At 37.2% G+C, this 12,821-nt stretch overlaps 1 protein-coding gene and 1 pseudogene across 1 annotated transcript in view; one reads left to right on the top strand and one right to left on the bottom strand.

The window, feature by feature from the left end:
• TECTB (tectorin beta) overlaps positions 1-12,821 on the top strand; it is a 138,169-nt gene that overhangs the window by 47,557 nt on the left and 77,791 nt on the right. The window lies entirely within an intron of this gene.
• Positions 11,246-11,936, bottom strand: LOC100027788 (THO complex subunit 7 homolog; annotated as a pseudogene).

Below are 12,821 nucleotides of genomic sequence, written 5' to 3'. Positions count from 1 at the left end.
CATTTTACAACAGGAATGCATCAAAAACATAAATAAATATGATTCAAAGTAGGGCATGATGGAGGAGGAAAGGAAATGATCTTAGAGTATCTAGGTGACTTAGTGAATACAGAAATAGGCCTGGGGACAGGAGGTCCTGGATTCAAATTTGACCTCAGATTCTAACTAGTTGTGTGATCCTGGGAAAGTCACATAAGCCCTTACTATTCCTCTGTCTTAGATCCAATACTTAGAATTGATTCTAAGACAGAAGGTAAGGGTTAAAAAAAAAAGATCCTGGCAAAATGCTCTAAGAAAATCTGAGTAGGGAAAAAGCACATTAAACTATGGGATCAGGAAAAGTTATACAGAGAATAGAGGTATCTAAATTGGACCTTGAAGAAAGCTAAAGACTCAGAAAGGTGGAGATATGGAAGCAATACATGTCAGACAGTTTGTGTGACTGCATGAAAGTTAGAAATGGAACATAAAGTTCAGGGGAATGTATAACCCAGTTTGTCTCCAATGCAGAATGTGTGAAGAATAGCAATGTTAAATAAGTGTGCAAAGAGAGGATTTTTTTCCCCCAAAATCTTCATCTTCTGTTTTAGGATTAAAATTAAGTATCAGTTCCAAGACAGAAGAGCACTAAAGGCTAGGCAATTGGTATTAAGTGACTTGCCCAAGGTCACATAGGCACTGTCTGAGTTCAGATTACCTCCCATGTCAAGGCTGGCTCTCAATCCACTGAGCCACCTAGATGCCTCCCCAAAGAGAGTTTTGAGTGAGATTATGGAGGCCCCTGAATGCCAGGCATTTTGTATTCTATCCTAGGTGCAACAGGGAGTGACCAAAGGTTTTTGAGCAAGGGAGGGACATGGTAAGATGTATACCTTATTGGGAGAATTGTTTTTCATATACTGTATTAATTTCTATATATTAGGGAGAATTATTGTTTATTCCTCTGTCTGGGATCTGATCAGAGATACCACCTAGTCTTTGTCCTTGGGAATCCATCTTCCTTTTTTGACATAATTTGTTTAATAAATAAAGGGATCAAAGGTTCTTTTCCCATGTACATGTTTCCTATGATATAGAAATGAGGAGAGATGGATGGGTTGATAGATCACCTCTTAATGAACTGTCACCAATTACAGATGTCTTGGGATGGTCAAGGTAGGGGCTGACTAATGAACTCCAAGAAAATCTACTTATCAGACTGCCTAACCCAGCTGGGGTTGTCCCTGGCATGAGAAACAATCATGGATACCTATATCACTTTATCAGTTGTGATGCTGGTCTAACCAATAAACCTGATTTAATCAATAAGCTTGTGTCCTTCCCCAAAATCATCCTCTTGAGACAATTTTAATCATAACATTAGGAAGATTATTTTGATGACATGGAGAGGGAATGATTTGTGGATTGGGGAAGGCTTGAAACTACAGGCAAAGGAGATCAGCGTGGAAATGATTACTATAGTTCAGGCAGATGGCTTTGAAGACCTGGCCTTCATGAAATGTGGAATAATCAGGAATACGTTGAAATAAGGACTTTTGTATGAATTTGGACTTACAATTTCTCCAACCTCGATTCATCTCTTTTAGAAAATCCTGCAAGCCTTCCTCCCATATAGATACAATTTAATTTCACTTAATTGATAGTGAGAGTGTCAATATGTGTTAATTGAGAGAAAGAGGCAGGCACAAGAGTGATGACAAAATTGACAAGGCTTGGCAACTGAATGAAGATGAAGAGTCAGTCCAAGAAGGCTGAGGTCTGAAGAAAACTAAAAGCATTTAGTAGTCAGGAGATCATTGGGAACCTTTGAAAAATCAGCATCAGTAGAGAGGAGATAAAGAAGCCAACCTTCGAAAGGTTAGAAGTGAGTGGATGACAAGGAAATGATCAATGAGGTGTCATAATATCAGCTCTTTGAGATTCTCAGCAAACCCATGAAGGAGGTACTTTTTCCTCATCTCTACAGCTACTAGTGCCCTCCCTCTCAAACTACCTTGTATTAAATTGTCTTGTATTATTTATATTTGTGCTACGTATTTTTTATTTTTGCAGGTATTTGTCTCTTATTACAATTTATGCTGCTTTTAAGCAGAGATTGTTTCTTTCTTTGTGCTTGTATCCCCAGAGTCCAAGCCAGAGACTGACATATTGTTGTTGTTCAATTGTGTCTGAATCTTTGTGACTCCATGGACCATATTATTCAAATAGTTTTCTTGGCAAAGATATTGGAGCGGTTTGCCATTTCATTCTCCAGTGTATCAAGGCAAACAGAGATTAAGTGATTTGCCCAAGGTCACTCAGCCAGTAAGTGTCTGAGGTCACATTTGAACTCAAATCTTCCTGACTCCAACAACAGCACAACAACAGTTACCTCTTAGGCAAACAGAAGTTGTGACTTGGTCTGGGTCATATAGAGAGTAAGTTTCTGAGGTCAAATTTGAACTCAGGTCTTCCTGATTCCAGGTCCAGAACTATATCCACTGAACCACCTAGATGTTCCTTAGCATATAATTGATGCTTAATAAATGACTGATTGATCCTTTCATTGATTCTTAAAAATTTTACCCCAAACAGATAATAAACTTCTGCCTAAGTATATGGAATTTCCAGGCACACAGATCTAACCTGAGAGTCAGGTTAGAAAGTTTGGTGAAAAGAATAACTGAAAAGGATATGTAGATACTCGGGCAATTGTTAGGGATGCCATGAGATCCTAGGAATTCAGAGAGATTTTCAGAGCCCAAAGACAGAGGAGCCTGGACTGAGCCTACCACCAGCTGAGTCAAAAAGAAACATGTTCCCTTGGTCCATCTGAATGCATCTGCAACTCCTTACTCCTGATAATGTTTGCAAAGTGACTTTATGCTGAAATAAAATGTCCTACAATTCTTGCTTTGGGTTGTCCAAAAGTCTCCAGGGCTTAAGAGACTGCAACCTCAGCTCAGTCCTCATTTAACCCCAACTCTTCTACTCCATGGTGTTATAGGACTGGATCCAAGCAGGAAACCAAATTGAAAATTAGCCAAATGACTTACAAAAAAATCAAATTGACGTCAAAATGCAAAAAGAAACAAAGAACAAGCTATTGATTTCATATGCCTTTTTGACCATTTTTCTAACCCTGGACACACTGTACATCATAATGCTTTTATATTCTCTATGACAAAAAAATAGACTTACAATATTTTATATATCCATGCAGTTCAGTGTTGACATGATACCAAATCCCAAGTTGTAAGAGAACTGGATGATCATTTAGTTCATGAGGTTTACTTGATCTAGAAAGACAAAAATGGTAGTGTTAGATTTGGAATTCAAATCTCACTTTTGTTCTTTACTAGAAGTCCCTGCAGACAAATCACAAAAGTTCTCCATGACTCAGTTTCCTCAACTGTAAAATGAGGATAATAATATCTGTAGTACTTGCTTCACAAGAGTTGTCAGGATCAAGTAAAATAATGTGTATAAAGTAATTTATAAATCTTAAAAGACTAAAGTTTTATCATTAATGTTTAATTACCAACAATAACAATATTATTTATTGATAGTCAAAATAATGCAAGTGTTTGTAATAGAAATTAATATTTAATTATAAATGTATTAATATTTATAATCAGCTCTAGTATTTATATTTCAGTGTGTCAAAAAACAATATCTTAAAGCAAAATGTATAGAAGGATTTTTTTGTGTATATGTATCTGTGAGAGGGAGAGAAAGAGAGACAGAGAGACAGAGACAAAGACAAAGAAATGCAGGACTACATGAGATAGAATTAAAACCCAGCCTTATCTCATGGGGCAGCTAAGTGGCAGAGGATAGAGAATCCAGCCTGGAGAGGGAAAACCTGAGTTCAAATCCATCCTTAATCACTAGCTGTGTTACCCTGGGCAAGAGACTTAACAGCTCATTTTCTTCAGTTTCTTCATCTATAAAAGGAACTGGAGAAGGAAATGACAAGCACTCCAGTATCTTTGCCAAGAAAATCCCAAAATGGGTCACAAAAAATCAGACAAAGCTGAAACAACCGAATGACAGCCTTACTTTCCCACTACATCCTGTCTCCCTTTATGTGTTCTGTGCTTCCACCATATAGAGTTCCTCACTACCCCCTTTATCTCTTTCCTTTTGTTTAGGAAGCCTTCTTTCTTCATGTGTCTACATTTTCCTAACTTACTCATTTCTAATACCACCTTATCTACAAAGGCTTCACTTATTTCTCCAGCTAAATTTGATGTGGCCTTCCATTTGGCCTCCTTAAATCAATCAATCAATCAAACAAATATTTGTTAAGGGCCTACTATGTGCCAAACATTGTGCTCAATTATAGGAATACAAAAAGGGGCAAAAGATAGTCCCTGCCCTCAAGGAGTTTATAATCTAATGGGGAGACAATATGCAAACCAATATATACAAATAAAGCTATACACAGAATAAATAGGAAATAATTTACAGAGGGAAGGCATTAGAGTTTGTGAAAGGGAGCAGGTTGTAAGAAAACTGGAAAGGTTAAAGAGGGTTAGGTTATGAAAGGTTTTGAAAGCCAAATAGAACATTTTATATTTGATCCTGGAAGTATAGGAAGCAACTGAAGTGTATTGAGTAGAGGCTGACATGATCAGATCTTCATTTTAGGAAAATCACTTTAGTGGCTGAATAGAGAGTGTATTGGCATAGGGAGAGACTTGAGACCCACCAACAGGCTATTGCAGTAGTCAAGATGTGAGATGCTGAGCACTTGTGCCAAAGTGGAGAGAAGGGGGAATATTCAAGAGATATGCAAAGATGAAATCAATATTGGCAATAGCTTGGATATGGGAGTGGGGAGCAGAGAAGAGAGGTAGTGAGGAGTCCAAGATGACTCCTAGGTCATAAGCCTAAAGGACTGGGAGAATGGTAATGCCTTCTATCATAATAGGGAAATTAGGAGAGGGAAGAGGGTTTAACAGGAGAGAGGTAGATCCAGTTTTGCACCTGCTAAGTTAAAAATGTCTACTAGACATACAGTTGGAGATTTTTGAAAGGTAGTTGGAGATGCAAGATTGGAAATCATAAAAGAGTATGAAGCAGGATAGGTAGAATCATCAGCATAGATATTATAATTAAATTTATGAGGGCTGATAATATTACTAAGAGAAGTAGTATAGAGGGATATTATAGGGTAGATATTCCAGTAAAGAATCTTGAGGGGCACACAGTTAGATGACATGAGCAGGAAGATGATCCCACAAAGACAGAAAAATAGTAATCAATTAGATCAGAGGAAAAAGTGATGTCCCAAAAACTGAGAGAGAATATATAGGAGAGAGTGATCATCTGTGCCAAAGACAGCAGAGAAGTCATAGAGAAAAGGCCAATGAATTTGACAACTAAGAGATCATTAGTAACTTTTGAAGAGAGTTTCAGTGGAATGATAAGGTTGGGAGCCAAATTGTAAAGGTTAAAAAGAGAGTAAGAAGAGAGATACTGTAGATGGTCTTTTTGAGGAATTTAGCTACAAAGAGCAGAAGAGATATATAGGACAATAGTTACTGGGGATGGAAGCATCAAGATCTTCCTCAACACATAACAGGGTAATCTGAAAACAATAAGCATTTTTTTAAAAGTTCCTTTTTAGGAAATAGTTAAGTGGCATTTCATACCAGAAATCTAAATTGAATAAACAGTTTCATGAGCCTTAGCAATTGAATAGAAGGTCCAAAGAGAAAGTAAAAACTTCAGTGTCAACAATTAGCATTGTTAGCAGACATATCTAATTTCAGTCTTATTTTGTATTATTTTCCTTCATATATTCCATGCTCCAAATTGAATTACTAGCTATCCTATGAAATTAATGTACCATTTCTTACCTCCTTATATTTATATAAAAAATATCTCTCATGTCCATAATATACCCCTTCCTAATCTTTGCCTTTCAGATTACAAAATTACAGAATTTCAGAATTGAAAAGGACTTGGTAGTCATGTAATCTCGTCCATACCTGAATCCCTCTACAACACAGCCACCAAGCATTTATCCAGTCTTGGATTAAAGAACTTTAGTAAGTGTACCCATTTCTTCCCAATGTGCCCAGTTTCCTACTGAAATACTTGTAATTGTTAGGACTTTTCCTCATACTTCAAATTTAATCTTCTTCTTTTCAACTTTCCACCCAGTATTCTAGTTCTGCTGAGAGCCTTCAGAGTAATTCTCATTCTTCTTCCACATAAAAACCTTCCAAATACTTGAAGACAGTGATCATGTCCTTGAGAGTTTTCCTCAGGATAAGCATGCCCTATTCCCTGAATCAGTTTTCATATGCCAAGAACGTTAGGCCCTTCAGAATTCTGACTACCTTATTCTAGATGCTACCTAGTTTGACAGTGACTTTCCTAAAATATAGTGTCCATAACTGAACACAATTCTGTCTTTGTAGTTGGACATCAGCAACTTATTTAAGGAAACACTATAACTTTTTTTTAAGCCCTACCTCTTAATTAAACCTTAGATCACACTTGCTTTTGAAGCTGTCATATACTGTTGACTCATATTGTTCTTGCAGTCCACTGCCTCCTCCCTCTTGTTCTTGGAGACCTTGGTTTTTGAAACTTTGTAAAGAATTTATATTTATTTCTATTAATTTTATTCTTATTGGGTCTAGCTAGTATTCTAATCTATTAAGATCTTTTTGAATTTTATTTTTCTTATATTTTGATAGTATACATAATGAGAATTGTTCTAGATCTTATACATTCATATTAATTTTGTATTTTGGATAACAGACTTTTATACCTAAAATCAAATGCATGATTTATTATGCTCATTTCTATTCTCATTATATCTTCATTGACTTTATTTATGAGAAAGCATTTTAATTTTATTTGTCTATATCCAAATTGTCTATTTCATCTTTTATGATCTCTTCTTTTTTAAAGAATTTATTTATTTATTTAGAATTTTTTCCATGGTTATATGATTCATGTTCTTTCCTTCCTATCTTCCCTCCTCCTTTCCAGAGCTGACAAGCAATTCCACATGTCTCCTTGTCCAAAACCTATTTCTATATTATTCATATTTTCAATAGAGTGACATTTTAAAGCCTAAGTTCCAATCATAGACCCATTGAACCTTGTAATCAATCATATGCTTTTCTTCTGCATTTCTACTCCCACAGTTCTTTCTCTGGATATTGATAGCATTCTTTCTCATAAATTCCTCAGGATTGTCCTGGATCATTGCATTGCTGCTAGTAGAAAAGTCTGTTACATTTGATTGTGCCACAATGTTTCACTTTCTGTGTACAATGTTCTCCTGGTTCTGCTCCTTTTGCTCTGCATCAATTCCTGGAGGTCTTTCCAGTTCACATAGAAATTCTCCAGTTCATATGATCTCTTCTGTATCTTGTTTACATAAGAATTTTTTTGGAAAGTAATGAATGCTGGAGGGGATGTGGCAAAGTAGGGACATTAATTCATTGCTGGTGGAGTTGTGAACTGATCCAACCATTCTGGAGGGCAATTTGGAACTATGCGCAAAGGGCAACAAAAGAATATCTACCCTTTGATCCAGCCATAGCACTGCTGGGTCTGTACCCGAAAGAGATAATGGACAAAAAGACTTGTACAAAAATATTCATAGCTGCGCTCTTTGTGGTGGCCAAAAACTGGAAAACGAGGGGATGCCCTTCAATTGGGGAATGGCTGAACAAATTGTGGTATATGTTGGTGATGGAATACTATTGTGCTAAAAGGAATAATAAAGTGGAGGAGTTCCATGGAGACTGGAACAACCTCCAGGAAGTGATGCAGAGCGAAAGGAGCAGAGCCAGGAGAACATTGTACACAGAGACAAACACACTGTGGTATAATCGAACGTAATGGAATTCTCCATTAGTGGCAGTGTAATGTCCCTGAACAATCTGCAGGAATCTAGGAGAAAAAACACTACCCACAAGCAGAGGACAAACTGAGGGAGTAGAAACACCGAGGAAAAGCAACTGCCTGACTACAGTGGCTGAGGGGACATGACAGAGGAGAGACTCTAAACGAACACTCTAATGCAAATATTAACAACATGGCAATGGGTTCGAATCAAGAACACATGTGATACCCAGTGGAATCACGCGTTGGCTATGGGGGGTGGGAGGGAGGAAAAGAAAATGATCTTTGTCTTTAATGAATAATGCATGGAAATGATCAAATAAAATACTATAAAATTTTAAAAAAAGAATTTTTTTACTAGACATATTCTGAATGGTATCTCATTTTATTCTCTTTTAATCAAAAAATAGTGTGATACTTTTATATGCAGGTGATATGTTCATTCTGACATTAATGGAAATCATATGGTATTACCTGATCATTTAAATCTCATTTCTGCAAAATTACTTTCTAGTTTTCACAATAGTTTTCTTGCCAAAAAGGAAGTTATTCCTTCCTTGAGTTCTTGAGTTTACCATAATTTGAAGTACCGTTTTTCAGAGTTGCTGTCTCCATCTTACCTAGCATGTTGCATTCATCTAAACTTTTCTTTTTTATAACCTTTTCTAGATAATTTCAGTGAGCATTGCTTTACAATATAATGTAAGATTTGCTTAAACTTTCCTCTTTTCACTTGTGCTTTTTATTTTTATTTTCCTCTGAACTGTAGAACTTAAGTTCTTCCAAAACAATTTTGTTATTATTTTATATAGTTCTACAAATAATTCCTTAATCATTTTATTGAAAATACCATTGAATCTATAAATTAACTTAGGTAGTATTTGATTTTAAGTAGCATAGAATAAATAGTAATGATTTTATTATGTTGGCAAAACCCAGCCATGGTGAAAATTATTGCTATTGTTCAATCATTTTAGTTATGGCCTTCTATTCTTCTTGACCTCATTTGGGGTTCTCTTGGCAAAGATAGAGTAAAGTGTTTTGTAATTTCCTTCTCTAGCTCATTTGATAGATGAGGAAACTGAGGCAAACAGGATTAAGCGACTTGCCTAGGTTCACATAGTAACTATCTGAGGCTAGATTTGAACTCAGATCTTCTTGACTCCAGGTCCAGCATTCTATCCACAGCACCACCTAGTTGCCATGATAAAAATAGCTAATAATAATTGAACTATGAGTAATGACTATCTTTCCAATAATTCATATCCCTTCATTTCTATACATTTTTATGGTTTCATTTATGAAAAATCTTTGTCTGCTATCACTACTTTATTATATGTCAGTTTCAACCTTCTGATATGTTTGGTGAACTCATCTATTTCATCTTTTCGTCCAAGTAATTATTTTTTTTCCTTTTAAATATTATTTTATTTGGTCATTTTCAAACATTATTCATTGGAAACAAAGATCATTTTCTCCTCCCACCCACCCCCTCATTGGAAACAAAGATCATTTTCTCCTCCCACCCACCCCCGCCACCCCTCCCATAGCCGATGTATGATTCCTCTAGGTATCACATGTGTCCTTGATCTGAACCCATTTCCATGTTGTTGGTATTTGCATTAGAGTGTTCATTTAGAGTCTCTCCTCAATCATATCCCCTCAACCCCTGTAGTCAAGCAGTTGCCTTTCCTCGGTGTTTTTACTCCCACAGTTTGTCCTCTGCTTGTGGGTAGTGTTTTTTCTCCTAGATCCCTGCAGATTGTTCAGGGACATTGCATTGACACTAATGGAGAAGTCCACTACATTAAATTGTACCACAGTGTATTGGTCTCTGTGTACAATGTTCTCCTGGCTCTGCTCCTTTCGCTCTGCATCACTTCCTGGAGGTTGTTCCCGTCTCCATAGAATTCCTCCACTTTATTATTCCTTTGAGCACAATAGTATTCCATCACCAACATACACCACAATTTGTTCAGTCATTCCATTGAAGGGCATCCCCTCATTTTCCAATTTTTGGCCACCACAAAGAGCACAGCTATGAATATTTTTGTACAAGTCTTTTTCCTTATTATCTCTTTGGGGTACAAACCCAGCAGCGCTATGGCTGGATCAAATGGCAGACAGTCTTTTATCGCCCTTTGGGCATAGTTCCAAATTGCCCACCAGAATGGTTGAATCAATTCACAACTCGACCAGCAATGAATTAGTGTCCCCACTTTGCCATATCCCCTCCAGCATTCATTACTTTCCTTTGCTGTCATGTTGGCCAATCTGCTAGGTGTGAGGTGATACCTCAGAGTTGTTTTGATTTGTATCTCTCTGATTATAAGAGATATAGAACACTTTTTCATGTGCTTATTAATAGTTTTGATTTCTTTAACTGAAAACTGCCTACTCATGTCCCTTATCAATTGGAGAATGGCTTGATTTTTTGTAGAATTAATTTAGCTCTTTGTAAATTTGAGTAATTAGACCTTTGCCAGAGGTTTTTGTTATGAAGATTGTTTCCCAATTTGTTGCTTCCCTTCTTATTTTAGTTACATTGGTTTTGTCCAAGTAATTATTGATAAAATAGTTTCTGTTTCTATTCACCTTCATACACATGCTTCCTACCATTTATACCTGGATTTCCTACATAGCAATGAATATCTTTGAAATGCAATGCTACTCCAAATCCATCCTCCTTTTAACTATAAAGTTTAGATTAAAAACAGTTTACTCCTCCCACCAGATCTATATTCTGGTTGTATCTCACCATAAAGTCTCAATGTTGCCTATGTAGCCTACTTAGCCTCTTTGCATTAGAGCCTCTAGTTGATCTTGCTTGCATTTGGTTTTTCTGATACCTATATTCTTTTTTTGTTTGTTTGTTTGATTTCATTTATTTAAAAGTGAACAACTCATTTCTCTGGGTTAGAAATGGATTCATTATTTGCTCATGTATTTTTCCCCATATATAGAAGTGTGACATAGAAATTGTGGTCAAGTGCATGCTGCTCTTGGATTCAGAAAGACTTGGCTAGAAATCTCCTTCAACACCAGCTCCATAAGCCTGGGCAAGTCATCACTTTTCTGTACCTCCGACAGTTCGGAGGACTTCACTACAATGGGGTGGGTGTCCAAGGTGGGTGTAGGAAACTCCATCCAAAGTAGACATATTCCAATATATAATCCATGTGTATATTCTCTTAATGTTTCCTTGTAAAATACAACTTATCTGACACAAATTCGATTTTATCATTTTAATAATTACCAAAATATGCACAAAAAATACAAACTAAAAACATCTAAAAACTTCATAAAAACAAAATTCATTAAAATAGTTTCTTTACCTAGTTGGACATTTGAAAAAAATTAATAAAAATTTATCATCCACAGACTGTTAGTTTCACTGAAGCAAACAATGATTTAACATGCATGCTTAGCCATGTGGAAGGAACCTGAGCTATTTAGATCTCTCCATCCTGGTGAGACTTGTGTTGGCCTACTGTTTAGTCTCTGTTTCCATACCTGCTTCCTGAGCCTCTTCCTCTTCTGAGAGTTTTTGTCATTTTCTAATGTCTGCTGAAGTTCATGAATGGTACTAAGAACATGGAAATGCTTTTGCCTTAGTTCCAGCTTATCTTCAACATTTTCTTTTATATGAGAAAGGTGTTGTAATTCTTCCCCCAAAGCATCTAGTTCCTTTAATGGCTTGTGCCTGTCTGGGTGGTGCTGTATGACTTTTGGCAAAGCATCATATTCCTGGCGATTTTTTTTGTATTCCTTTTGCTTGAAGGATCTGCTTTTTGCACTCAGCAATTTTTTCATGTGCTCCAGCTATGCTATTTTCTGTCTTTGTAAATGTTTTCATAGTTCTCCATTTCTCTGAGATTCATATCATATACAAGCTGGGTTTTTCCCATTGAAAATTCACACTGAGACAATGCACTCAGCATGTGCTGGTACTGGCTATACCCCTCTTCCTGAGATCCATCATCATACCATTTAATGAAGCTCTTTCCTAATAGATTGATTCTTTGATCAGCACCAGCACCATCAGTTAAGAGACACTTCCTCATGACTTCATCTTCCATCTTAGAATTGGCAAAAGAGCGGTAAGGGCTAGGCAATGGGGGTTAAATGGCTTGCCCAGGGTCACACAGATATGGAATGTCTGAGGCCAAATTTGAAACCAGAACCTCCTCTGAGTCCCCTAGATGCCGGGGTATATTGTATTTTAAGAAGGAAGGAGGATGTTTCCAGTTGCTCGTCCTTCCCCTTAAAATATCCAGCACACGCTAGGCAGGCACCTCTTACGGGTCTGGTCTGTGCCGGGCTCAGGAATACAAAAGAGCAGCTGGCCCGTTCTACCAAATCCCACAAAAACGTTGGGTTTTTGTTGTTGTTGTTGTTGTTGTTGTTGTTGTTTTGTTTTGTTTTATTTTGTTTTGTTTTGTTTTGTTTTTGCTGGCTGAGTTGGAGGCTACGGCATTACAAAGGCAGGGCAGCTGTAGGGGTGCCCCAGAAGAAGAGCCCCCCCCCATCTCGGGAGATGATGCATAGTCGTCCCCCGCTGGTGCTCCCTAAGACCCCGGACATGGGGACACACTTTCCCTGGCTCCACCAGCCCGCTACTCAGTGTCTGAGGCCCCCAGCGGAACTGGAGAGCCCAGCGGCAGGGCGCTAGGTCACGTGGAAGACTTGGTGCCTATATTCTTTACATTTATATATAGACATTGAAGGGCATGGTTATTCCTTATTTTGATTTTTTTCTCTTGTGAACCTTGGGGTATCTCAATTGTATATTTCCTCCTGTTGTTGGGTCATTTTAGTCTTGTCCAACTCTTCATAACCCCATTTAGAGTTTTCTTGACAAAAAGTACTGGAGTGGTTTGCCATTTCCTTCTCTAGCTCTTTTTACAGATGTGGAATCTGAGGAAACTGGATTAAGTGACTTGTCCAGGGTCACACAACTAGCA

Source organism: Monodelphis domestica, chromosome 1 (genome assembly GCF_027887165.1).
Source record: "Monodelphis domestica isolate mMonDom1 chromosome 1, mMonDom1.pri, whole genome shotgun sequence".
NCBI classification, from domain to species: Eukaryota; Metazoa; Chordata; class Mammalia; order Didelphimorphia; family Didelphidae; genus Monodelphis; species Monodelphis domestica.
The sequence above is the reverse complement of the archived record's forward strand: the minus strand, read 5'-3'. Positions and strand labels throughout refer to the sequence as shown.